The 25,277-nt window shown below is 42.7% G+C and overlaps 1 protein-coding gene across 6 annotated transcripts in view; it reads left to right on the plus strand.

Moving 5' to 3' along the window:
* TMEM163 (transmembrane protein 163) overlaps window positions 1-25,277 on the plus strand; it is a 286,924-nt gene that overhangs the window by 175,111 nt on the left and 86,536 nt on the right. The gene's annotated exons all lie outside the window — the stretch shown is intronic.

Here is a 25,277-nt window from a genome sequence, read left to right on the forward strand (position 1 = left end):
CTTCAACCTTTTGACGCCTATGGACCAGAGGAAATAAAATAATTATTTTGTGGACCGGCACTGGTCCGTGGACCGGCAGTTGAAGAACACTGGGCTAAGTTGTGGGCCAGACCCCGCCCATCTCTACCCAATCTCCGCCCCAGACCCCGCCCCCATAATTGTACTAATTGTAACACCATTTCTTTCCATTCATTTTTCATATATACACACACACAAAATATAATTGATAAAGGGCATGGAGAACCTTTCGTATGCTGAGAGACTGGACAGGCTGGGGCTCTTTTCCCTGGAGAAGCGGAGGCTTAGAGGGGATATGATAGAAACTTACAAGATCATGAAAGGTAGAGAGAAGGTAGAGAGGGACAGATTCTTCAGACTTGCAGGGGCAACAAAAACTAGAGAGCATTCGGAAAAATTGAAGGGAGACAGATTCAGAACAAATGCCAGGAAGTTCTTCTTCACTCAGAGGGTGGTGGACACCTGGAATGCACTTCCAGAGGAGGTAGTAAAGCAGAGTACGATTTTGGGTTTCAATCCCCTGAAGGAAAAGGGGATTGAAGGGTATAATTAGAGGGGTACTATACAGTACAAATGCTTTAGAGTAATAGATCACTTACAGGTCATTGACCTAGGGCAGTGATGGCTAACCTTTTTGAGCCCGAGTGCCCAAACTGCCGCACAAAATCAAAGAATTTCCTCAAAGTGCCAGCACATCAATTAAACCTTAATAACAAGATTTTAGTATCTAAAAACTCTTTATAAAGTTGCCTGAACTATGTAACATCATTTTTAAAGGTTGGAATCTTTGTATTGTCAGAGAATCAATTTGATTCACAATCCTTTGGTTTTCATTTCAATTTATTGGCAATTTATAATGTTTTAATGATTTCATTCAATTTAATGAATTTAGGAAGAATTTGATTCAGTTACACAATATATTTTAAATGTATTATTCACATAACATGTCAAATGTATCCTGAGTAAAAAAAAAAGATAAACTTCTTAAAACTGTTAACTGTGTCAAGACTCGGTGTGTATTCCCAAAGAATCTATACATGTTTTTTTTGTAAAATTTACAATCAAATTAGAAAATAGTTAAATCATTACATTTCTAATAATATGATGTAAAGAAAACAAAAGAGCTTTCAATTAAACCAACCGTTTTTATTGGAAATTCCAGATTGGAATACAACAGGGCCATGTAAAGTCCCTTTTTTTAAATAACATCTTTATATAATATTTAAATAACTTAGAAAGTGTCTTAACTGCAAACTGAAAACACTGCTTCATGTAAACATATGCATTGGGCATGCTCTGAAAAAAATTAATGTGATTTTTGTTGTTGCATGCATGCTGATAACTTGTCAATCCTTGGCTCATAGTGCGTTAATTTCAGAGCAACACATGCAGCACTCATGTCATCCGTTAATCTGTTTCTAGCATCAGATTTTATATGATTCAAAGCCGAAAACAGCTGCTCACAAGCATAGGATGACCCAAACAAAGTAAGAAGAGCAATCCCAAGTGCTTTCATGGACTTAAAATTGTCTGGCAGAGAATTCCACGCTTTTAGGATTTCATTTTCAGAACTGCTAGCAGTGATTTCATTTGTCACCCTTTCACACTCAATACGTTCAAGAGGCGCACGCAGGTCACTGAATTTACTTTTCCAGATAGAGCTTTCTTGAAATTCCAGTAGCTCCATTTCCAAATTTTGAATATCCAACCACTGTAAGCAGGAAAGATCAAGATCTTCAAATGTGGACTTTTCTGGGGAAGTTATAAATGAAAGGGTTGTCTCCATCTTACGGAACTGAGAAAATCTTTTACTAAAATTCTCCTTTGCTTCGGCTACAAAAGTGGAATATGCTTTGTGGATTTCCTGGTGTTTTTTATGACTGTCCACAAATGTTGTAGAATTATCCAAATGTAGTTTTAGGTTGGGAAAATATTTTAGCTGTCCACTCTCAAGGTCTTTTTCAAAAACATGCAATTTTCTCTCAAAAGCTTTGATGTCACTAAACATGCTTTCTGCGGTTTTTCCCATGCCTTGTAATTTTTTGTTTAGTACATTAAAGTGGTTAGTAAAATCTGTAAAGAACATGAGGTTGGTAAGCCAGGCCATGTTGGTGAGTTGAGGATAGTCTTCCCCCTTTTCGTTCATAAATAGCCTAACTTCTTCCAAGCAGGCCACAAATCTCTCTTAACACTCGTCTTCTGCTCAGCCACCGGACATTATTGTACATCAGTAAAGTGTTATATTGTGCCTGAACCTCATCAAGAAGGGCTTGAAATTGTCGAAAATTAAGAGCACGCGCCATGATGAAGTTCACCATTTTTGTTACATCTTTGAGGATATCGTCAAGTTTTTTGCTGCTTTCTTTGGCGCAGAGAGCCTCTTGATGTATTATGCAGTGAAATTGAATCAGTGGATGTTTTGCTTCCTTAGCAAAGAAATGAATGAATCCTGATGTTGTCCCCACCATGCTAGGTGCTCCATCGCTAGTAACTGAAACCACTTTTTCTGGACTTATGTCTAATGATGAAAAAGCCTCCATCACAGCATTGTGGATATCTATCCCTTGTGTTCTTCCAGGCAAAGACAGCAGTTTTACCAGCTCTTCTCTCATGATGTCACCAGTAGCATAACACAAAATGAGCGCTAGTCTTGCATGGTTAGTAATATCTGTACTTTCATGCAAGCACATGGAGTAGAAGGGTGCTTTTTGTAAGTCGCAAGTAAGCTGTTGACTAACATCAGCAGCCATTCGCAGAACCCTATCTTTTGCAGTATTTCTGCTTAGCGGCATCTCAGAGATGCACTGCACAATTTTATCCTTGTTTTGGAAATCATGGAAGAGTGAATTACTCCCAGCCAAAATTGCCTTTTTGATAAAATCTCCATCAGAGAGGGGCTTACCATGTTTTGCCATGCACAGTGAAATTTGAAAGCTGGCAACTGTAAGATGATTAGTTTTTGAAAGATAGTTGCTAAAACTAAGAGACTGGGAGTGATATTTCTTTAATTTTCCTACAAGGAACTCTTTTCTTTGAGCTAAACCAAGTTCAGCAACACTGTTATGGTTAGTCTCAAAGTGACGTTTGACACTTGATGTGCGAGACACAACACTTTCATTACACATAATACACAATGCTTTCCCACTGCGTTCAATCACTCCATATGTCTCTGTCCAGGCCTCTTGGAATGGTCTTCCACTATCTGTTTTTGCTTTTTTTGCTGTACTCATTTTCTTTGTTCAAGACTTCAAGTCTACAAAAAGATAAAATTTGTATAATAAAAAAAATCTAATGAAGTGCTGTATACAAATCCGTCCCCATAAAAAAATATGTGATTGGGGAATTTTACTAATTGTAGACATCCGTTTTGGTCAAAAAATATACTGTCCAGGTGAAAACCGGACTTGTGCAACCTGAGTGTATGGGAAAAGGACTTTTATTTTTCATTATTGGAGCCTTTGTTATTTTATTATGATGTTTACAAAAGCACTGTGAAGGGCCACATATACACTTTACTGTTTTTTGCTATATTGAGTTTTCCATAAGGTACAGCGCAGAGGATTAGTGTGTTGGTTGTTCACAGAGAGCCCAGCCCTCCTCTCAGCTTACTGAACTTCTCTATGCAATCATCATAAGCAGCTTTTTTTATTTCCTCGAATTTAGCATGTCCCCCATGGAAGATACAGAGGTTTCTACAAAGGAGCACATTATTAGACACATTAACATCCCCCCATATCCTCACCTCTCTAGCATGGGAGCACTAGGAACTGTTCCTGATTACAGATGTCACATGTGGAGTCACACTACAGCCTCACTGAGTTCCTGTGACAGACTCAGTGTGAATCTTCTCTTCCTCCCCCCACTTCCCCCTCACACACTGCCTGGCTCATAGGATACTAAGGGGAAGACAGGCAGGCTAAACATCCACTCACAGGACTGCAGCCAGCACAGGAGGATGGGCCGCGGCCCACCGGGACAATGCCCGGTTCTCCCAATGGCCAGTCCGGCCCTGTTGCCAGGTGAGCTGCAAAGCAGACACCGGCATACTCGCCTCCCGCCGCATATCTTAATTGCGGACTAGAGAGTTGCGCGGGGACAGAAATCCCACCCATCCCCGCCAAAGTCTCACCCGTCCCCACCCGTCCCCGTGAGGAATCCCACCTGTCCCCGTGAGGAATCCCTCCGTCCCCACCCGTCCCCGCGAGGAATGTCCTCCGTCCCCGCCCGTCCCCGTGAGGAATCCCCTCCGTCCCCGCCCGTCCCTATAAACTTCAGAAATAGTTATTTCATTTAATTATGCTACTGAATTAAAGGCTCTGGTAGAAACCCATTTACAAATAAGCAAAAAGACTTTATTAATTTGGAAATATTAATTGGGAAGAATACACACTTTGTAAACGGGTTTCTACCAGAGCCTCTTTTGTTTATAAATTTTTATCAACACAACTAATATACTACTTTATCCTGAAGCAGAAAAAAAGAAATAGAATTCTTTTCCTACCTTTGTTGCCTGGTTTCTGCTTTCCTCATGTTCTCATTCAGTTCCTTCCATCCACTGTCTCTCTTCCTTCTGCGTCTTCCATTTGCTCTGTTACTGTGCCTCTCCCTTTCTCCCCCCTTCCAAATTGGTCTGGCACCCATCTTCTTCCCTCCGCTCCCCCCATAGTCTGGCATCTCTGTCTTCTTCCCTGCCAGCGTCTTCTCCCCACTATCTCTTCCCCATTTCCTTTCAGCGTCCATCTCCCCCCCATCTTCCCCATGTCCTGTCAGCGTCCTTCTCCCCCTTCTGTCTTCCCCATGGCCTTTCAGCGTCCTTCTCCACCCCCCCTCCCCGTCTTCCCCATGGCCTTTCAGCGTCCTTCTCCACCCCCCCCCCCCCCCGTCTTCCCCATGGCCTTTCAGCGTCCTTCTCCACCCCCCCATCTTCCCCATGTCCTTTCAGCATCCTTCTCCACCCCTTTGTCTTCCCCATGTGCTTTCAGCGTCCTTCTCCCCCCGTCTTCCCCATGTCCTGTCAGCGTCCTTCTCCACCCCTTTTATCTTCCCCAGTGCTTTCAGCATCCTTCTCCCCCCTCCTTCTCTCCCGCCCCGGGTGCAGCACAACCGGCCAGGTCCCCTTACTTTTGTGGCACTTCCCCGACCGACAGACCGACAACAGCCCCAGTCTGACAAACCTCCCTGCCCTTAACCGCGAATCTAAATTTCCTTCTTACAGCTGCTGTAAGAAGGTAATTTAGATTCGCGGTTAAGAGCAGGGAGGTTTGTCGGACCAGGGCTGTTGTCGGTCGGTCGCGTTAGCGCCACAAAAGTAAGGGGACCTGGCCGGCTGTGCTGCACACGGGACGGGGCGGGGCGGACCGCCCCCCTCGAGGCTTTGTTTAAGCCCTCCCTCCCCTCCAACGTCAGCGCTGACGTCGGGAAGACTTCCGTTCGGCTCTGTGCTGCAAGCAGAGCAGGTAGGGAGAAAAGCTGCGCGACTTAGTACATCCAGCCCCGCAGGAACCTCGCGACCCTCGGAGGCGTCCCCACAGGATCCCCGCGACCCGTGTAACTCCCTATTGCGGACCTTCCCGCGTGCCAGCTGCAAGGCCTTCGTGTGCCACAGCTGGCATGCGTGCCATAGGTTCGCCATTGCTGATCTAGGGGGCCACCATGGGAGCGGACTGCTGGGCATGATGGACCTGTGGTCTGATTCTTATGTTCTTATGTAACACATAATGTTTAACCACAAAATTAAAATACACAAAGCACACAGTATGTTTTTCAACATTCATTCCTACCAGAAAACAGATAACCCCATGCACTTGCAGGATCAAAAAGTAAAAGTACTAATATTTACAAACAAACCCTAAGATGCAAGACTCTACAAGCAGTACAACCCCAGAGGATAAGAAACAAATGCATTTCTTCCTGAACAGACATCAGATGTAAATCAATCACTAAATAAAAAAATAAAAGCATTCCCCCTACCGCGGTTGTCTCTTTCCCTCCATGCTGTGCCTTGCGCCTTCTGGCCTGTCCCCCGGTGTTATCTTCGGGCCTGTCCATGGTGCGATCAACGTGGCATCTTCAGGTCGGCTCCTTGAGTGCTGCATTGCACAAAGCTGTGGGTAGCGGCTCCTCGTGCGCATCTCGCTCCTCATCTGGAAGCCTTCCCTCTGACGTTGTGAAGTCAGAGAGAAGGCTTCCGGTTCAGGTGCAGGACACGCGCAGGAGCCTTTCCCCCTGGCTTTGTGCACTGCAGCATTCAGGGAGCTGGCCCGAAGACGCCGCGTTGATCACACCATGGACTGGCAGATGAAGAACACTATATTCTGCCCGATGGATGTGCTGGCCCTGTGGACCGGCAGAAAATTTCTGCGGACCGGCACCGGTCCACGGACCGGTGGTTGAAGAACACTGGTGTAAACTTTTTTCCTTTCATATTCAGCATTAGAATGAGCATGCCACGGCAGGTTGAGCATAAGTAATAAGCAGTTGAAGAACACTGGGCGAAGAATCCTATCCCCAGTGGTGTAGAAAAGGGGGGGAGGGGACCGCCTCAGGTGCTGTCTTAGTGGGGGCACTGGCATCTCTCCACCCCCACCCCCATCATGTTAGTACCCTCCCTTCCTCTTTAAATCTTCATCAGCAAGAGCAACTTCTCTAGCCTGCTGCTTGCGCTGGCCTGGCTCCCTCGAAAATCATTTCTGGATTGTGGTGCCAGGAAGTGACATCAGAGGGAAAGCCAACACCGGCACGAGCAGCAGGTACAGGGTGGGAAGGGAGGGCGTGAAGGGTGGTGTGAGGACAGAAAGAAGGGCGCGGGGGGGGGGGGGGGCGCCACCGCCCCAGGTGTCTTTTACCCTCGCTATGCCAATGCCTATCTCTTTCCTTATTTTCACCGTGTCTGCCAAGACTGACTGTAAAGATCTCAGACAGACCATAGCTAGCCCTTAAGATATTAAACAATGTCTCGTCGCCGAATTCAGTGGAGAAGCAGATATTAAATGCAACTCGCTCTTCTACAAAGAGTTGCTCTCGCGCTCACCCAGGCCTGGATTAAGGCCTAGGCAATGTAGGCAGCCATTTCCAGTGCCAAAATTAGATAGGTATTGTGAGCTGCTACCAGAGGCTTGCCTTCATTCTGAGCTGCCTCTGCTCGTACTGTCGTCTTTTTCTTCCACTGCTGACTGAGGAACAGCAGCAGGCACCTTAAAAATTTAGAGAAAAATCTGACACTCATAGACCCTACAGAAACCTTGCTCTTGTATAGGTTTCCATAGTAACAGGAAACCTGTGCGAAGGAGGGGGTGGGGCATTTAGAAGGCTGGCGATGCCTGTCTACTCCAAGGCCTTTCGAAGCTGGCTTTGTCCTGCTGCATTACTGGAATTTCTAGAGGTATATTTTCAGATTTTATACCATTTTTTTCCAGTGATAGTATGCAAGTAGCTCCACTTTAAAAACGGACTAAAGCAAAGCTACTTGCAGGCATTTGAAACTGCTTTTCTGGTAGGTACTTTTTTTTTGTGACAAAAACTGTGGGGTGTAGTTTTCAACATACATTTGTAGTCAGCGTCTCATTAGAGAGTGAGGGAAACCCTTGAGGTCCTACACAAAAGGTATTTATAGGGTTCCTCTGGCTTTAAAGAGAGAGATAATAGATATTGGCAGCAACCAGTGCATTACAAATAAAATGAAGGGTTCTGGTTAGGGTTGCCAGATTTTACGTGGTTCAGGGGTGGCTGAGTGGGCATCCCTCCTGCCGGCCGACTTACATTGGGGTTTGGGGGTTCCCTGCCGCTGCCACTCAGCTAATCATGGCAGGGAGATTCCCTTGTCACGAACAGGTCAGCGGCAATGCGATTCTCTACATGGCGCCTGTGACATGAACGCTGGTTAGAGAATCGGGGTGGTTAGGCGGGTTGTAATTCTATATAGGATGGCCTGTGTGCGATTCTTAAAAGCCACTTGGGCGGCTGCTGAGACCGAGCATCCTATAAAGAATCAGGCCCTTTTTGTGCTACCAGTAAAAGGTAGATATTTCTATTTTTCCAATAATGGCCGCATACAAATTTTCCCGTTAGCACATTACCATTAGCGTGTGAATCCTTACCATCACTTAGGGGGAAATTCTGGAAAAGGCATCTAAAAAGATAAGCGCCTATAATGTAGGTGCCTAACGCATGTAAATCATGCTTAGGCGCGTATTATAGAATCGCATCAGAACCTGATAGTACCATCACAATCAGCTTCATTGACTTCACCAGGCTATGGACTTTTTTAGCATTCATATGAAATGATTGAAATCTCAAGCATGGATTTCAAGCACTAAGCACTTTATATAAAGAAGAAAATCACGTTAAAATAATATAATAAGATTATTTAGAAAGACTTTCAGTGTAGGAGGAAGTGCAGTGATAGACCAAGTGTGGTTTGCATTTTGGGGTGTGTCCCCTTTTGCGGCTTCCCTACCTGCGGGTTCTGAGCACTTCTGAAGTTAGTTCACATATAATGTATTACCGTATTTTTCGCTTCATAAGGCGCACCGGACCTTAAGACGCACCCTAGAGTTAGAGTAGGAAAACCAGAAAAAAAAGTTCCTTAACCAAATTGTGTATTAATATATACCAGGCTCTGCACCCTATCTCCTCTTCCCTGCCAGGCTGTTCCTTTCATTTTTCATATACACAAAATACACACAGCAGATATAAATTATCAAAACTGACACATTTTGATCACTAAATTGAAAATAAAATAATTTTTCCTACTTTTGTTGTCTGGTGATTTCATGAGTCTCCTTCCTTCCTTCCTTTCTTTCTTCTTTCCTCTTTCCTTTCTTCACCCAGGCCCAAGAATTGTCCCTTTCTATTCCCTCCCTCCCATGTCCCAAATTCGTGCCCCCTCCCACTCACTGCCTTCCAGCATTTGTTCTTTGATCTACCTCCCTTCCATGTCCTGAGTTTGTGCCTCCTTGCCCCGAGTTCGTGCCTCCTTGCCCTTACTGCCTTCCAGCCTTTGTCCTTCATCCTCCCTGCTGCACCAGAAACAGCCTTCCTCCCCCCCTATAGCTGAAATCTGCTTACCATCTGCCGATTCCTTCTCTTCTGGCCTTGGTCTGCCGCTGCACCGGAAACTGCCTTCCTCCCTCCCTGCATGCTGAAATCCTGCCTACCCTCTGCCGATTCCTCCTCCTCTGGCCCCGGTCTGCCGCCGCTGCACCGCAACTCAAAGAAGGGAAGGGCCAGCATGCAGCGATTGCACGTCGCCAGCCCACAAGCCTTCGCCTGACGTCAGAACTGACATCAGTTCTGATGTCAGGAGAAGGCTTGTGGGCCGGCGACGGGCAATCACTGCACGCTGGCTCTTCCCTTCCCTTCTTTGAGTTGCGGCGCAGTAGTGGCCAGCAGGGAGCAGGAGCAGCAGCGGCGGAAGGGAGCAGCGGCAGGCAGCAGTAAGCCTGCATACCCCCAACGAGTGGGTCATTTTAAAAAGGTACACCGGGGTGGGTGGGGGTGTTTATAAAAAGTTACCTTCACTTCATAAGATGCCTGAAATTTCCACCCAATTTTGGGTGGAAAAAAAGTGCGTTTTATGAAGCGAAAAATACAGTAAGTTTAAAAGGATATAGGGAGGGGATCGGTTAATCAAATTTAGGCACCATTTGTAGAATCAATCCTAGTGGCGCCTGACTTGACTTAGGCGTCGGTAGGCATCATAATGTTAGGCGCTGGTTTATTAGGCCAGAGTTTTTATGGCCTAATTTATAGGCACCTAACACTGATGCGCACAAACTCTGCCCCCTAGCCACACCCACTTGTCAGGTAGGCGCAGGTAGGTGCCTCAGTGTAGACACCTGCATGATACCTACCAAGTAAGGCACCTATCTGAAAATGATTTTTTAAATTGGTTTTATAATTGGATTTTAATGTTTATGTATTCATTTATTTAAAAGATTTCTCAACCGCTTATTCCTAGGCGGCTTTACAAATAGCAACATACAGAATATAAAAACATAATTTATACAGAAAAAACAAAATGTATGCAAACAACAGACATTTCAGGTAATTCAGTGTGAACAATTATATGTCAATCCCCAAACCGTAATAAACCAGAATCATCATTCATTGGAATGCTTCTAGAAAAAGTGCCAATTAAATCAATTTTAAAAAAATTAAGGGCTCCTTTTACTAAGGTACGCTAGCATTTTTAGCGCACGCACGAAATTACCGTGCACTGTATGCTTCTAGAATAACGCCAACTCAATGCTGGCATTAAGGTCTAGCGCACGCAGCAATTTAGCGCGCACTATTCCGCACGTTAAGGCCCTAACACACCTTAGTAAAAGGAGCCCTAAGTTAGGCACCTAATTCAGTAGGTACGCCAATCTAGGCACCTAACGGCAGGCACCAGTTATACAGTCAGAGCCTGAGGGTTCACGCAGTAATAATAATAATAATTTATTCTTATATACTGCCAAACCATCAGTTCAAGGCAGTTCACAACAAGAAGAGGCAGGACAAACAGTGAATTACATACATGAGCATCAAATGTTTCTCAGAAAATACAAATTGCAATTAAGTCACATATTAAAAGTCACAGACTATTGACAAAGGCTGCACCATGCAACCACAAATTAACAAAACAATACAGAAATCTTTCGCAGTTATGAGAAACCTTAGACAAGTCCGAAAATTCTTTAAAAAAACCCACAATTTCAGCTCCTAGTACAATCTCTAATCCTAAGTATCCTAGACTATTGCAACATCCTCTACCTCCCCTGCCCGGCAATAATGATTAAACAACTACAGACAATTCAGAATACAGCTCTGAGACTCGTCTATTCATTGAAAAAACATGATCACATTACTGAGGCATTCATCAATTCTCATTGGCTTCCAATCCAGGAAAGAATACAATTTAAATTCTACTGTATACTATTTAAAACTATAAATGGAGACAGCCCAACCTACCTAAACGATCGCCTCATCCAAAGCACCTCTACCAGGCATAGAAAAACACACACCCCATTCACTTACCCCCAATCAAAGAAAGTAAAACGGAAAAAAACTATACAACGGACTACTGGCCACTCAGGCAGCGAAGATAGACAACCAAGTCTCCAACCTATTGACAACAACCCCAGATTACAAGATGTTCAGAAAGGAAATAAAAACTATACTCTTCAAGAAATCCCTTAATACCATGATAAAGCTTAACCCCCCTCTTACCATCCCCTCCCTAACCCCAGATCCTACTTTTCCCTCTCTTGGAAACCTTCTCTGATCTAACGTTGTAACTCTTCTTCCATAACTCTTTTTGTAATCCGCTTTGAACCGAAAGGTAATGGCGGAATAGAAATCTGTAATGTAATGTAATGTAATATTTTTCAAACAGATAAGTTTTAAGAATTTTTCGAAATAGATAATAAGGGTTTGTGTGTGTTGATAGGGGGGTTTGGTATTTCAAAATGTCAGTTGTGATGGGCATCCACCCCTTGGGTTCTTGTCATGTGCAACATTTGCTGTCATAGTTTTCAAGTGCTGTTTTTCTGCTTGCTATGTTTTCATGCTTACTTTGATCCTGGTTGTATGTCCCTTTGCAGTTGCTAATAAAGACAATTTAAAAAAAAAAAAAAAAAGACTGAGCTTGTGAAATAAGAACATGCCAACATGAATTCATTGCACTAGCCTGAAATGCAAAAGTTTTTTTCCCCCGAGAATCTCTTGCTGCGACATGCTTTTACCGATGGGAACATAAACCAGCAGGTTCTTCGTGTATTCTTATTTGAATTATAAAATTCAAAGTGGGAAGATAGGTAGGTTGGAGTCAATCCAAATAAAACTTTAAAACAAATGCAACCAAATTTAAACAAAACTCTAGCCTCGAATGGCATCCAATGAAGCAAGGGCTTACGTGATCACATTTTTTAAGGCCAAAAATCAGACGGACTGCTGTATTCTGTACTATTCTGAGTCAGTTAAGAGTTTTTTTTATGAGTCCCCAGATAAACAATATTACAGTGGCCCAGAATAGACAAAAATTGATGACTGAACCAGTAACCTAAGGGCTCCTTTTTACTAAGGTGCGCTAGTGTTTTTAGAGCACGCACAAAATTACCGCAAGCTAGACCGCGCGGCATGCTTCTAGAATAATGCCAGCTCAGTGCTGGCGTTAAGGTCTAGCGCACGGGGCAATTTAGCGCGCGCTATTCCGTGTGTTAAGGCCCTAACGCACTTTAGTAAAAGGAGCCCTAAAAGTCGTTAAATCAAAATATTTTTTAATAGTGCGAAGCTTCCATAATCATAGAAACATAGAAGATGAAACATAGAAGAAGACGGCAGAAAAGGGCTACAGCCCATCAAGTCTGCCCACTCTGCTTACCCACCCCCTGTCTATGCCCTAATGACCCAATTTCCTTATCTTGACCCTCGTAGGGATACCCACATGGGTATCCTGCACTAATCAGTAAGAGTGCAGCAATGTGCTAACTGATAAGCATAGCTGCTCCCAGGCTCTGCCCCCAAATATGCCCTTTATTTTTTTAACACATGAGTTAGTGAATGCCAATCCCGAAATTACCACTGGACACTTGAGTGCGCCTCGCAAGCACATTTGTTAGGGCTTACTGCGGCTTAGTAAAAGGACTCCATGGACTCCTTTTACAAAGGTGCGCTAGCGTTTTTAGCACACGCACTGGATTAGCGTGCGCTACCCGAAAAACTACCGCCTGCTCAAGAGGAGGCGGTAGCAGCTAGCGCACGGGGCATTTTAGCACACGCTATTCTGCGCATTAAGGCCCTAACGCACCTTTGTAAAAGGAACCCTAAAATTTGCGTTAACCTAATTTCTGTCAAAAAACAGAGTATTGCTTTAATAGAACTGCAGATGCTCATCTTAGTTCTTGCCTAACAGGTGCAGCATCTATAAACATCTGCATAGGCTGGGCTGTGAAATGTAATTTGTTATTCAAGTCAGGAGAGATTGATATATGCAAATGATGCAGTTTCCAGGGATAACTAGGCAATGTGTTGGTACAGTGAAATTACTGCTTCTCTGTACTACTAAAACATTTTTATGATACTAATATATTTTAACCGAAACCCAAACTGCAACTCTAGCTATCTGAAAAGAAGGTATTTAAATAAAACAAAAAGACTGTTGCTTGTGGAAAACTGTAGAGATCTATGGAAGCTTCATTGAGCATGTATATTTGGAGCAGAGGAACTCTACGCGCGTCGGGAGCAGCGCAGAGCGTTTAGCGCAGTTCCCTGCGCTAATAACCGCTATCACGGTTTAATAAAAAGGGGGGGAGGGGAGAATTGGTGTCCACAAAGTCAGTGTAATATAAATTAACCTACAAATTAGTGTGCATTCAATAAATTTGCATGAATTAAAAAGACCTACAACACATTATAAATATGCTCCAGCTATAGATGTGAAAAAATGAATGGGGCATAGTAGATTGTTTAAACTGGTTTGGGGTCCGTTGACGTCTTTTGTTACTTCACTGTAGTTTTCTTTGGTTTTTGTTAGTTTCCACACACATCCAGGGGGGAGGGGGATACTTCTATCTTAGTTGGGTCCTTTGGGTATATACATCTAGGGTGGGTGGAAGGAGGGTGGGATTAAATTATTATTACATATTTGAATCATTTAGAGCAAGGGTGCCCACACTTTTTTGACTCGCGAGCTACTTTTAAAATGACCAAGTCAAAATGATCTACCAACAATAAAATTTTAAAAAAACACAACGCACACTGTACGCATAGAATTGTTAATTATCATTCCTATTCCGGGGTTTTTTCAAAGAGGTCAAAGCAGATGACTCTATGCACTGTCACCTTAGGAACAACCATACAAAAATAGACAAATACCCACCCCCTCCCTTTTTACTAAACCACAATAGCAGTTTTTAGTGCAGGGAGCTGCGCTGAATGCCCAGAGCTGCTCTCGACGCTCATAGGCTCCCTGCGCTAAAAACCACTATTGCGGTTTAGTAAAAGGGGAACATATTGTAAAATATAGACAGCAGATATAAATTCAGACATATTTTGATCACTAAATTTAAAATAAAATCATTTTTCCTACCTTGTCTGGTGATTTCATGAGTCCCTGGTTGCACTTTCTTCTTCTGACTGTGCATCCAATCTTTCTTTCAGCCTGTAAGCTTCCTCTCCTCCACACCCCATTCCCTCCCCCAACTTTTTCTTCCTCTCTCCCTGACCTTTCTTTCTTTCTCTCTTCATGCCCCCTTTCTTTTTTTCTGTTTCTCTTCTTTCCTTCTGTCTCCCTGCCTGCCCCTTTCTTTCTTTCTCCCTGCCCTTCCCCAAGCCACTGCCACTGCGCTGCCATCGGGGAACAGGACCCAAACCGCCACCAATGGATAACAGGCCCCAAAGCCGCCGCCGCCGCAGCCCCATGCTCTCCCTGCTTTGGGCCAACCAGCATTCCTCTCCCCGACGTCAATTCTGCCGTCGGAGAGGAAGTTCCGCCCAGCCAGGCAGCGATTGGCTGGCCCGAACTTCCTCTCCGACGGCAGAATTGACGTCAGGGAGAGGAAGACTGATTGGCCCGATAGATCGCCAAGGCAAAGTGAGTCCTGGGTGATCGACTCACTTTGCCTTGGCGAGCTACCCGTCGATCGCGATCGACCTATTGGGCACCCGTGATTTAGAGGATGGGTGGGGGGGGGGGAATGATTGTTTTATGTATATTTCTCAGATGAATGTGCTTTTCTTGATATATTATATGTTGTTAAATTTGTATTTTGCACTGTTAATATGTGGAAAATCAATAAAGAATAAAAACAAACAAACCCCCACCTGTGATTCAAATGAATGTCTGAAACAAACAAAAAGAAAAGAAAGGCAAATTTTTTGGCCTTTGCACATCCCTACTAATATTGTATGCTGGCATCTTTAGTGGGGCAATTTTGAAATCACGACCAAGTCAGAATTGGGACTTCCTGCTCATAGACCCTGATTCTATAAACAGTGCCACTCGGTGTGGTTGTCAATCAAGCACTAAGTGCCATTTGTAGAATCACGCCTAGCAGCACCTAACTCGAATTAGGTGCTGGTAGTCATCATAACATCAGGCACTGGTATATTAGGAGGAAGGAGTGGTGTGGTGGTTAGAGCTACAGCCTCAGCACCCTGAGGTTGTGGGTTCAAGCCTAGGGTTGCCAGATTTTACTATAGTAAAATCCAGACCCCTAGATCCTCCCCCAGGCCTGCCCAATTCCACCCATACCTGCCCCAATCCTGCTCCAGCCCTGACACCCCCCCCCCCCCCACTGCCTGCTCTCTCGGGCACGAGGAAATCTGAGCATGTGCGGATTTCCTCCTGCCCGATGCAATTTAGAGGAAGCTTTTCAAAACCCGGAAATATCCTTGAAAAGGAGGACATATCCGGGGAAATCCGGATGTTTGATAACCCTATTCAAGCCCCACGCTTCTCCTTGTGACCCTGGGCAAGTCACTCAATCCTCCATTGCCCCAGGTATGTTAGATAGATTGTGAGCCCACCGGGACAGATAGGGACAAAAGACTGAATACCTGAATGTAAAGTGGTCTCAAACTTGCGGCCTGTCAGGTACTATTTTGAGGCCCTCGGTATGTGTATCATAATTACAAAAGTAAAATAAAACAGTCTTTTGATCATATATCTCTTTAACTATAAATGACAATATTATTATTAAGACTTAGCCAAAAGGAAAGATTTATAAACTATGAAGAGTTTTACCTCATGCAAAATTGTCATTTCTTTAATAAGACATTAACTATTTTGTTCTGAGGCCCTCCAAGTACCTACAAATCCCAATATGTGGCCCTGCAAAGAGTTTGAGACCACTGGCTTAGACAATAGACGGTATATAAATAACTAAAATAAATAAAATTAGGCCAAGCTTTTCTTGGCCTAATTTACCAGCACCTAACATCAATGGCTACTGGAGCCTAAGGCAATCCACACCCAAACTCTGCCCTAATCATGCCTATTATTTGGATGGGCATCAATGTGATCACCTACATGGTGCCTACTGAGTTAGGTGCCTGTCCAAAAATAAATTTTTGTAATTGTTTTTAAATTAGTTTTTAATGAGGCTGTTCAATTAACAGTGCCAATTGAACCAATTAAAAATATTAACCCCCCCTCTTTTTTACAAAACCACAAAAGCAGTTTTTAGCACCAGCCTGTGCACCGAATGCCACGCTGCTCCGATGCTCATAGAGTTCCTATGAGCATCAGGAGCAGCGCAGAGCATTTAACGCGCCAGCCAGCGCTAAACACCGCTTTTGCGATTTTGTAAAAGGGGTCGGGGTAAGTTAGACACCTATACTGGCTAAGCACACAAATCTAGGTTCCTAATGGTAGGCACTTTTTATAGACTACGGGGCCTTAATGTCCAAAAAATACTTGTTCGTCTCACAGCAATTTTTGAACAGGGATTACATCCAGATTTCCTGTTTGAAAATATGTGAGAAGGATAGAAACATAGAAACATAGAAGATGACGGCAGATAAGGGCCATAGCCCATCAGGTCTGCCCACTCTACTGACCCACCCCCAAGTCTACTATCCTAGGGATCCCACTCCTGGTGACAGGTTCCCTTGGCTTAACCCTCTAAGGGATCCCACATGGGCATCCCATTTGCTCTTAAATTCTTGCACGCTGTTTGCTTCGATCACCTGCACCGGGAGCTCGTTCCAAGGATCAACCACTCTCTCGGTGAAGAAATATTTCCTGGTGTCGCCATGAAATTTCCCGCCCCTGAGTTTGAGCGGATGCCCTCCTTATGCTGGAGTTGTCCATCCTGAACAACTGATTTGTTTAAATTATAAACAAGGCCAAGGATGTCTGTCATCATTCTTATGAAAATGACCACACAGATGTCTTGCTGAACAGAAGAGTAGCCAAATGATTACTACGTAGGACTATGAACCAAGGGACATTGATTCAAGTCCCAGTTTAGGTTGTTTGGGGGGGGGGGGGTTGTAGATGGGATCCCTCCAGGAACAGAAAAATGCCTATTGTAGCTGATTGTATACCGTCTCAATAGCCTTCAGATCTTATATCTAAACTAAACTAAACTAAACCTTAAGTTTGTATATCACATCATCTCCATAAAGATAGAGCTCGACACGGTTTGCAGGTAATTCAATAAATGAGGGAAGGACATAATAAGAAATTAGATGTTAAGAAGAGGATAGCTAGCTTTACATTTTAAATAGATAGCTTTACATTTTAAATAGATAGCTTTACATTTTGGAGAAAAGCCAGGTTTTCAGATGCTTTCGGAATAATTGGAATGAGCCTAGGTTCCACAGTGGGGTAGGGAGGTTATTCCAAAGCTCAGTGAATTTGAAGAAAAGGGATTTTCCTAATTTACCTGCATACATGATGCCTTTTAACGAGGGGAAAGATAGTTTGAGTATGTGGGCAGATCTAGTAGTGTCATGTCTCGAAGAATTCCAGGATAGTGGGATTAGGGGAGGAAGAATGCCATGTAGGATCTTGAAAATTAGGCAGGTTCATTTAAAGTGAATCCTAGAAATCACTGGAAGCCAGTGAAGTTTTGACAGATGCGGGTAAACATGATAAAATTTGCTTTTTGCAAAGATCAACCTAGCCGCAGTGTTCTGGATCCGCTGAAGTCTTTGAAGATAGATGGAATTACAATATCATTAGGTAGGGTAAGCATTTTTCTGTTCCTAAAGGGCAGAATGGGACAATTCATTGTGGCCATTTCAACGTGAGATGTTTCATCACAGACGTGCTAAAATGGCCACAATGAATCATCCTCTCTATCTCTCCATGTCACTGTCGATGCCTCTCCTCCTCTCCGCCCCAGAGGCATACTCAGGGGGAGTGGGGCGTGTGGACCACCCGCACCGGGCGCCGTCTTGCCAGGGGTGTCAGTGCCTCTCTGCCCTCCGCATACCTCTTGAAAAGTACGCTGGTGCAAGCAGCATCTTCCACCCCTTGCTCTTGCTGGCCTTGGTTCCTTTCTGCTATCACTTCCTAGTTGCGGGACCAGGGCGTCAGGTCAGAGGGCAGCCGAGTTCAAGTAGGAGGTACAAAATGCGCTTATGCCACTGAACTTTTTAAGAGATATGCAGAGGCGTTGGCGAGGGGCTCTCGAGCAACAGGGAAGAGTAAGGGGGCATCCCTAGTTTGTGTGTGTGTGTGGGGGGGGGGGGGTGGTATTGCCCCCTAAACAAAGTCAGGTGGTGTTATGATGCCCCTGGGTTGATAGCTGGGTGTAGAAAGATTCATCTTGTTCAATTCAGCACTAAAAGAGCTGCACTGACATGGTCACATTAAAACAGGGGTCCTCAAACTACGGTCCACGGGGCCGGATACAGCCCTCCAAAGTCATTTACCCAGTCCCCGCTCGAGAGTTTACTGCTCATGTTCCTAGCCATTGCGGCTTTCTCACTATAGCGCTCTGCAGTTCCCACCCTCACTGTGCGCCGCCAGTCAGCCCCTCACGTGAGCTGGACGGCCAGACACACAGCGCTGACGTCGCACTTCCATGCCACATGACCCATCCGCTGAGGGCGTGGGCTGGTGTGCACAGCCCTGCTGCCGCCTGGAGGGTTTCTTGGAAGTTTGGTACAGCTGGTGGGAAACGTTTTGGCATTAGTGAGTTGCCAGATCTACTTTATTGCAGGGGCTTGGTAGTACTTCATTGAACGTTTCAAACTTCAGTATGCTGTTTTGGCTCTTTTTGTTAATTCCAAGCCTCATTCTGGCGCTCCAATAGCTTTTCTCAGTATATTTCAAGCCTCATTCTAGCACTCCAGTAGCTTTTCTCAGTATATTTCAAGCCTCATGCTGGTTAAAATTGTTCTTCATTTTAAATATTGTATTGTTCTTTCATGATTTTTTTTACACTACAAATAAGATACATGCAGTGGGCATGGGAATTCATTCTTTTTTTTTTTTTTTTTTCAAACTATAGTCCGGCCTTCAACAGTCTGAGGGACCGTGAACTGGCCCCCTGTTTAAAAAGTTTGAGCCCCAGGGAAAAAACCCAAAAAGAGTTACAGTGGGATTTAAACCTGTGCTCTTTGGTTCCCAGTCTACTGCACTGACCACTAGGCTACTCCTTTGACCTGCTTGTTGGCTGTGTTCAGAATGGCTATAATACCTGCAGCTCACAGTTTCAGTTTCAGGGGAGAAGGTGGGGGTGCAGCAACCACTGGAAGATTAAGGAGAGGTCAAGCCTTAACCTCTCCAGTGCTCAGCTGCTTAAGCAGAGCACCTTTTTGCAACCTGGACATAATTGAAACAGGACTAGTTAAAAACTTCCTTCTTTGTAGACATGGATGTTGCTTCCCGTTCGAAAATCGCTCTTGGATGCCCTAGTACTGCCCAAAACATTCCCCTTTCAATTGAAAGAGACTCGCTCCCTGTGCATTTATGGGAGACAGTGAATGATTAACTTTTGGGCAAGAGAAGAAGAGTCACACTTTTGGAAAAGACCATTGAAACAGTCTTATACTGATATTCACTAAAGTCAGCGATCGTCGCTAAAGCTGCTAACCGACCCGATTCACAAAACAGCCCATTGCGTGTTTCTCCGCTCGATCGCCCATTTACCCGTCCAGCCATGCAAAATAGCCAAGTGATTATTTTACTTACATTGCTTGGTTATTTAGCATCGGGTTTTACCGATCCTAAAACCCGATTGCTGTAGACCTGTCGGAAACTGTGTTACCAACAGGTGTGCCTGGGGATTTCTTCATTTTTTTTCAATGCAAAATATCTGTCCCATAAAACAAAAAATGAAAAAAATCCCCCCCTGCCACCGCTGGCCCTTCACAATGACCCCCGACAATTGTGTGCCCCTCTTCCCTCCCCCCTTCCACTGACAATTGCGGCGACCCACCCAAACTTAAAACAAATGGCAGGAGGGATACCCACTCCCTCCTGCCATGAAGGACCTCCCCTTACCCTACCCCTCTCTCCTTACCCCTACCCGCCCTCTCCCTCACCCCCTGAAAAAATCAGCTGGAGGGTACCCACTCCCTCCTGCCACTGGACGCCCCCTCCCCGTACATGAAAGTTAGGAGCAGGAGGTACTAAAAACACCTGCTCCTGCTCCTCCTGCGACGACACTGGGCCTTAGGCCCCTCCCCGGTATATCATGTGATGCACGGGGAGGGGCCTAAGGCTCTGATTGGCTCAGACGCCTTGGGCTCCTCCCTTGTTTCTTGGCTCCACATCATTCTCTTCTTGGTTGAGATGAAAACTTTTCAGCAGCCCCTCGTAAGCTACACACACCTAAACACAGCCCCATATTTACAGGTAACAGAAACACACACAAGCGCATTAGAAAACCATACTGAAGCATAACCTGTATATAAGAACCCCCACCATTTTATTTTTCTACAAATCTGTGTTGGTATGCCTTCCCAAAGCTATACCTTTCATGCTGCCCCTGCTGGTTTCCTAGCAGTCTTTGAATTAAGTTTGAAGCATGCTTTATTTTAATGAAACACATGAATAAATTGACTAATAATAGCAATCACATTTTCTCTCCAGCACAGTGGCATGACAACTCAGTAATTGCTCTAATAAAACTGAAGTAGGCAAATGAAAATGTTGCCAGTCTGTGACAGATATAATCACTAATTACACATGGAAAATAATACCCATTTAAATGGCAATAGTAAGTGAAATATTTTTACAGGCTTGTATTTGTATGCATCAGTAATCTTTTATGAAACTCTAATCCTGGTCTGATGTTGACAAATTGAGTTTATTACAGTTATTACAAAGGGTTTCATTTGATATATTTTCTAAAAAATGTATCATGGCATTAAATTTCATTTAGCAGTGAAATAATGGGTCACTTATTAAGAGCTAGATTTACTAAAAGGCGCTATGGTATTACCACATGCTAACATTCAACACTTGTTATTTGCCAGAGGCCCCACTGTATGCATCGAGGCCTACCCCCTTCTTTACAAAACCGTGCTAGCATTTTTAGCGCCAGCTGCAGCCGTAAGAACCCCGTCGTTCATAGGAATCCTGGTCAAATCTTCAATCCTTTCAATATTGGATTATTGTAATGTTATTTATCTGGGATCGTATAAAATAACTACTAGCCGACTAAAAATCATACAAAATCAAATTCATTTGATTTTTAATCTGAAAAAACACGATCATATCAGTGTATATTATCAAAAGCTTCACTGGCTACCGTTTGAGGCTAGAGTGTTATTTTAATTTGTATGTATTTGTTTTAAAGTTTTATTTGGCTTAGCACCAGCTTACCTTGTTTCTCATTTTAGTTTTTTTATTTCTAAGAAAAATATTCGTAGATCTGATTGCTTTTATTTTCCTTCAGCAAATGCATGTCGTTATAAAAAGTTTTTGGATAGGACCTTAGCATTCCAAGCAACGTGACGGATTTTAAGAGAAAATGGGATGCTCACGTGGGATCTTTAAGGGAGTAAATTCAGGGGGGCGGGTACTTGGAATGGGCAGACTCGATGGTCTATGGCCCTTTTCTGCCACCATTTTCTATGTTTCTATATTTCTATGATTAATGAATTCATGTTTGAAATTTCTTGTTTCTCCATTTCTTACTTACTATCAATTTTGAAAAGTTCTTAAAACCCATTTATTTAAACAATATAATATATATTACTGATTTTCATATTATCATGTAATTATAATGTACTTTTAATCTTTTTATCTATACTTATTTTAGTTTATATTGTGTTTTTTTTATTCATTAGTTTTAATGCTTGTATTAGTTTCTTAGAATTTTATTATGTATGATATTATTATATTGCATGCTGAGTACCTATTGTGTAAACCGCTATGAACTGCTGGTTAGGTGGTATATAAAAATAAATTATTATTATTCTTACTCCTGCGGCCAGCACTAAAAATGCTAGCACGGCTTTGTAAAGGAGGGAGCTAGTTACTAGTACTTACTGTAGCTGATTGTACACCACCTTGATTGCTTATGGGCTTACTGGAGGTATTTAATGAATAATTTATTTAAAAATTTATATACCGCATAAAAACTATGTGGTTTACAAAATTACATGAATACATATTGAAAATACTAAAACATGTTTTGACAGAACAAACACAATAAAACATAAACTAATAGTATCATTATTAAAACCTTTTTTCAAATTCATTCTACAAGATGGAAAAACAAAGTCCCATAAAAACATTTACAAGACGGTAAGGCTTTAACATCAAATAGCATTAGCACATGAAGGCATTGACAAATAATTGCGTTTTCAACATTTTCAAGTTCAGTCTCCCATCACAGAATCGCAGAATACCAGGCAGCGCAGTCCAAAGTTTGCCATCTGCTACCGACAGCATTTTTGCCACATTCGTAACATGAGAGACTAACATCTTACCCTCCAAATTTAACTTCATACCATTTTCAGATCTCAAACATTTTCTGGGTTGATAGATTTCAAAAAAATCCTGTAGTACCATTGGAGAAACGTGATATAAAATTTGCTGTATGATTGAAAGAATCTTAAATTGTACTTTCTGCTGCATAGGTAACCAATGCAATTGTTTCAACACTGGGGTTATATGAGTCGTTCTTGAAACCCCAGTAATCGATCTTGCGGCAGAGTTAATTAACACCTGCGGTGCCTTCATCTTCACTTTAGTAACTCCCACATAAAGAGAATTGCAATAGTCCACTCTTAGTATTACTGCTTGCACCATACTACGGAAATCATATGCTGGTAACATAGGTTTTAATCTATATAACAATTGCAATTGCATATATCCTATCCGAATCGTTTTCAATATTTGTTTTTCCATAGTCAAACAGCTATCCAAACATACTCTCAATACCGTCATCTCTTTTTTCACTAACAGTGCTCATGCACACTTTAGTAAATCTAGCCCTAAGAGAAATATTCAGCTTTATGTTAAATTGACTTTTATCTACTCCATGAGTGAAATCATATATCCTTTTATTTTTTTTTTTTTAGTAGCATGGTAGCATACTAAGCTGCGATAGGCACTAACTTGTACCTAGGGCAGCTTAAAATGGCATATCATGGGATGTGCTCACGCATCCTGCGGTAAATGCGGCATTGGCATGCGCTAATTGGGATACTAAAATTTTTTTGTCATTTTTTGGGGAGGGTGCATATCGAGGCAGAGAGTGGACATGTAATCAGTTCATGTAACTACATTACTATGTGTTCACATAGGTTTCCACAGCTGGCATTTTTATTTGTAGTGGGTCCCAGCCAATCAGGTTTGAGGACCCACTATATAAACATAGAAACATAGAAAAAGACGGCAGATAAGGGCCACGGCCCATCTAGTCTGCCCACCCCAATGACCCTCCCCTATTTATCTCTGTGCAGAGATCCCACGTGACGATCCCATTTCTTCTTAAAATCAGGCACGCTGCTTGCCTCGATCACCTGAAGTGAAAGTCTATTCCAGCGATCAACCACTCTTTCGGTGAAAAAGTATTTCCTGGTGTCGCCGTGCAATTTCTATCTATCTATCCATATACTGTATATCTACTGTATATATATCTATCTATCCATATACTGTATATCTATATCTATATATATAACCCTGAAGAAAGCCACAGTATGATGGCTGAAATGTCAGTTCTACCTACTTGGACAATTGCCACAATCATAATTACTGTGTGCTAACTGGTTTATCGCGAGGGTCCTTACAGTCTACAAAAGAGATGTTGGTAACTGCTCATAGAATTCCCATGAGCATTGGAGCAGTGTTGGAGCATTTAGTGCTCCATGCCGCGGTAGAAACCTCTACCGCTGCTTAGTAAAAGAGGGCCTAAATAAAATCTGTTGAGTTTACAGACGGTATCACTTATCAAACATTCCAAACGATCTCATTTACACTGTATTTATATTATTTAAAAGAACCCAACCCGTCTTGATGTGTAATTTTTTTGTGAATGGCGTATATTAAATTTTATACTAGTTTTTCGGTAACAGCTCCACAATCTTGGAATGCCCTTCTACTTTATATAAGAGAGGAAAAGAATTTGGAAAAATTTAAGAGCAAACTTAAGAGTTTTCTTTTTAAGGATGCATTCAGTGAGTAAATGAATTGCTTATGACTCTAATTTTATTCTTGTATTTTCATAACTTGTTTTTCCCCTCCTTTTGTTTTTTACCTTAATTGTTATTCTTCTAACACCAGATTGTAATTCTTTTATTATTTTCCTTTTGTTTGATTCTATTTGTATAACTTGATTTAATATGTTTATTAGACTTAGTCCTTATTAGGGATGTTTGTATATATTGATTTAATATGTTATTTGACTAAGTCCATGTTAGTGATGTTTGTTTCCCCTAATTTTGCATTTTTATGTATTGTACATCGCCTAGAATTTGGAATAGGCGGTTAATCAAATTTCATAATAAACTTGAAACTTATGAAATAAATAAGTTTAAATTCTATTTTGTAGAAAATAATTTTATGGGGGGAGGAGTCAAGATAGCAGCAGGCTGTTGACTTTGCCCTCCACATTGCTGTCTAGTTTTGTGTATATAGAAACAAAGAAACATAGAAACATGATGGCAGATAAAGGCCAAATGGCCCATCCAGTCTGCCCATCTGCAGTAACCATTATCTCTTCCTCTCTCTCTCTTGCTTATCCCAGGTGTTCTTGAATTCAGACACAGTCTTTGTCTCTACCACCTCTTCTAGGAGACTGTTCCACGCATCTACTACCCCTTCTATAAAAAAGTATTTCCATAGATTACTTTTGAGCCTATCACGTCTTAACTTCATCCTATGCCTTCTCATTCCAGAGCTTCCTTTCAAATGAAAGAGACTCAACTCATGTGCATTTTCGCCACGTAGTTATTTAAATATCTCTACCATTTCAAGTTTATTTAAAACTTTTTATACCGCTCAATCTGGCTTCTGCCTTTCCTCTAAAGTATGCGTATTAAGATCTTTAAGTCTGTCCCCATATGCCTTATGATGAAGACCATTTTAGTAGCCTTCCTCTGAACTGACTCCATCTTTTTTTATATCTTTTTGAAGGTGCAGTCTCCAAAATTGCATACAATATTCTAAATGAGGTCTCACCAGAGTCTTATACAGAGGCATCAATACCTCCTTTTTCCTACTGGCCATACCTCTTCCTATGTACCCTAGCATCCTTCTAGCTTTTGCCATCATCTTTTCAACCTGTGTGGCTTTAAGTCACACCCAAGTCCTGCTCTTCTGTCATGCACATAATTTCTTCATCCCATAAACTGTACCGTTCCCT

This window comes from Geotrypetes seraphini, chromosome 5 (genome assembly GCF_902459505.1).
Source record: "Geotrypetes seraphini chromosome 5, aGeoSer1.1, whole genome shotgun sequence".
Classification (NCBI taxonomy): Eukaryota; Metazoa; Chordata; class Amphibia; order Gymnophiona; family Dermophiidae; genus Geotrypetes; species Geotrypetes seraphini.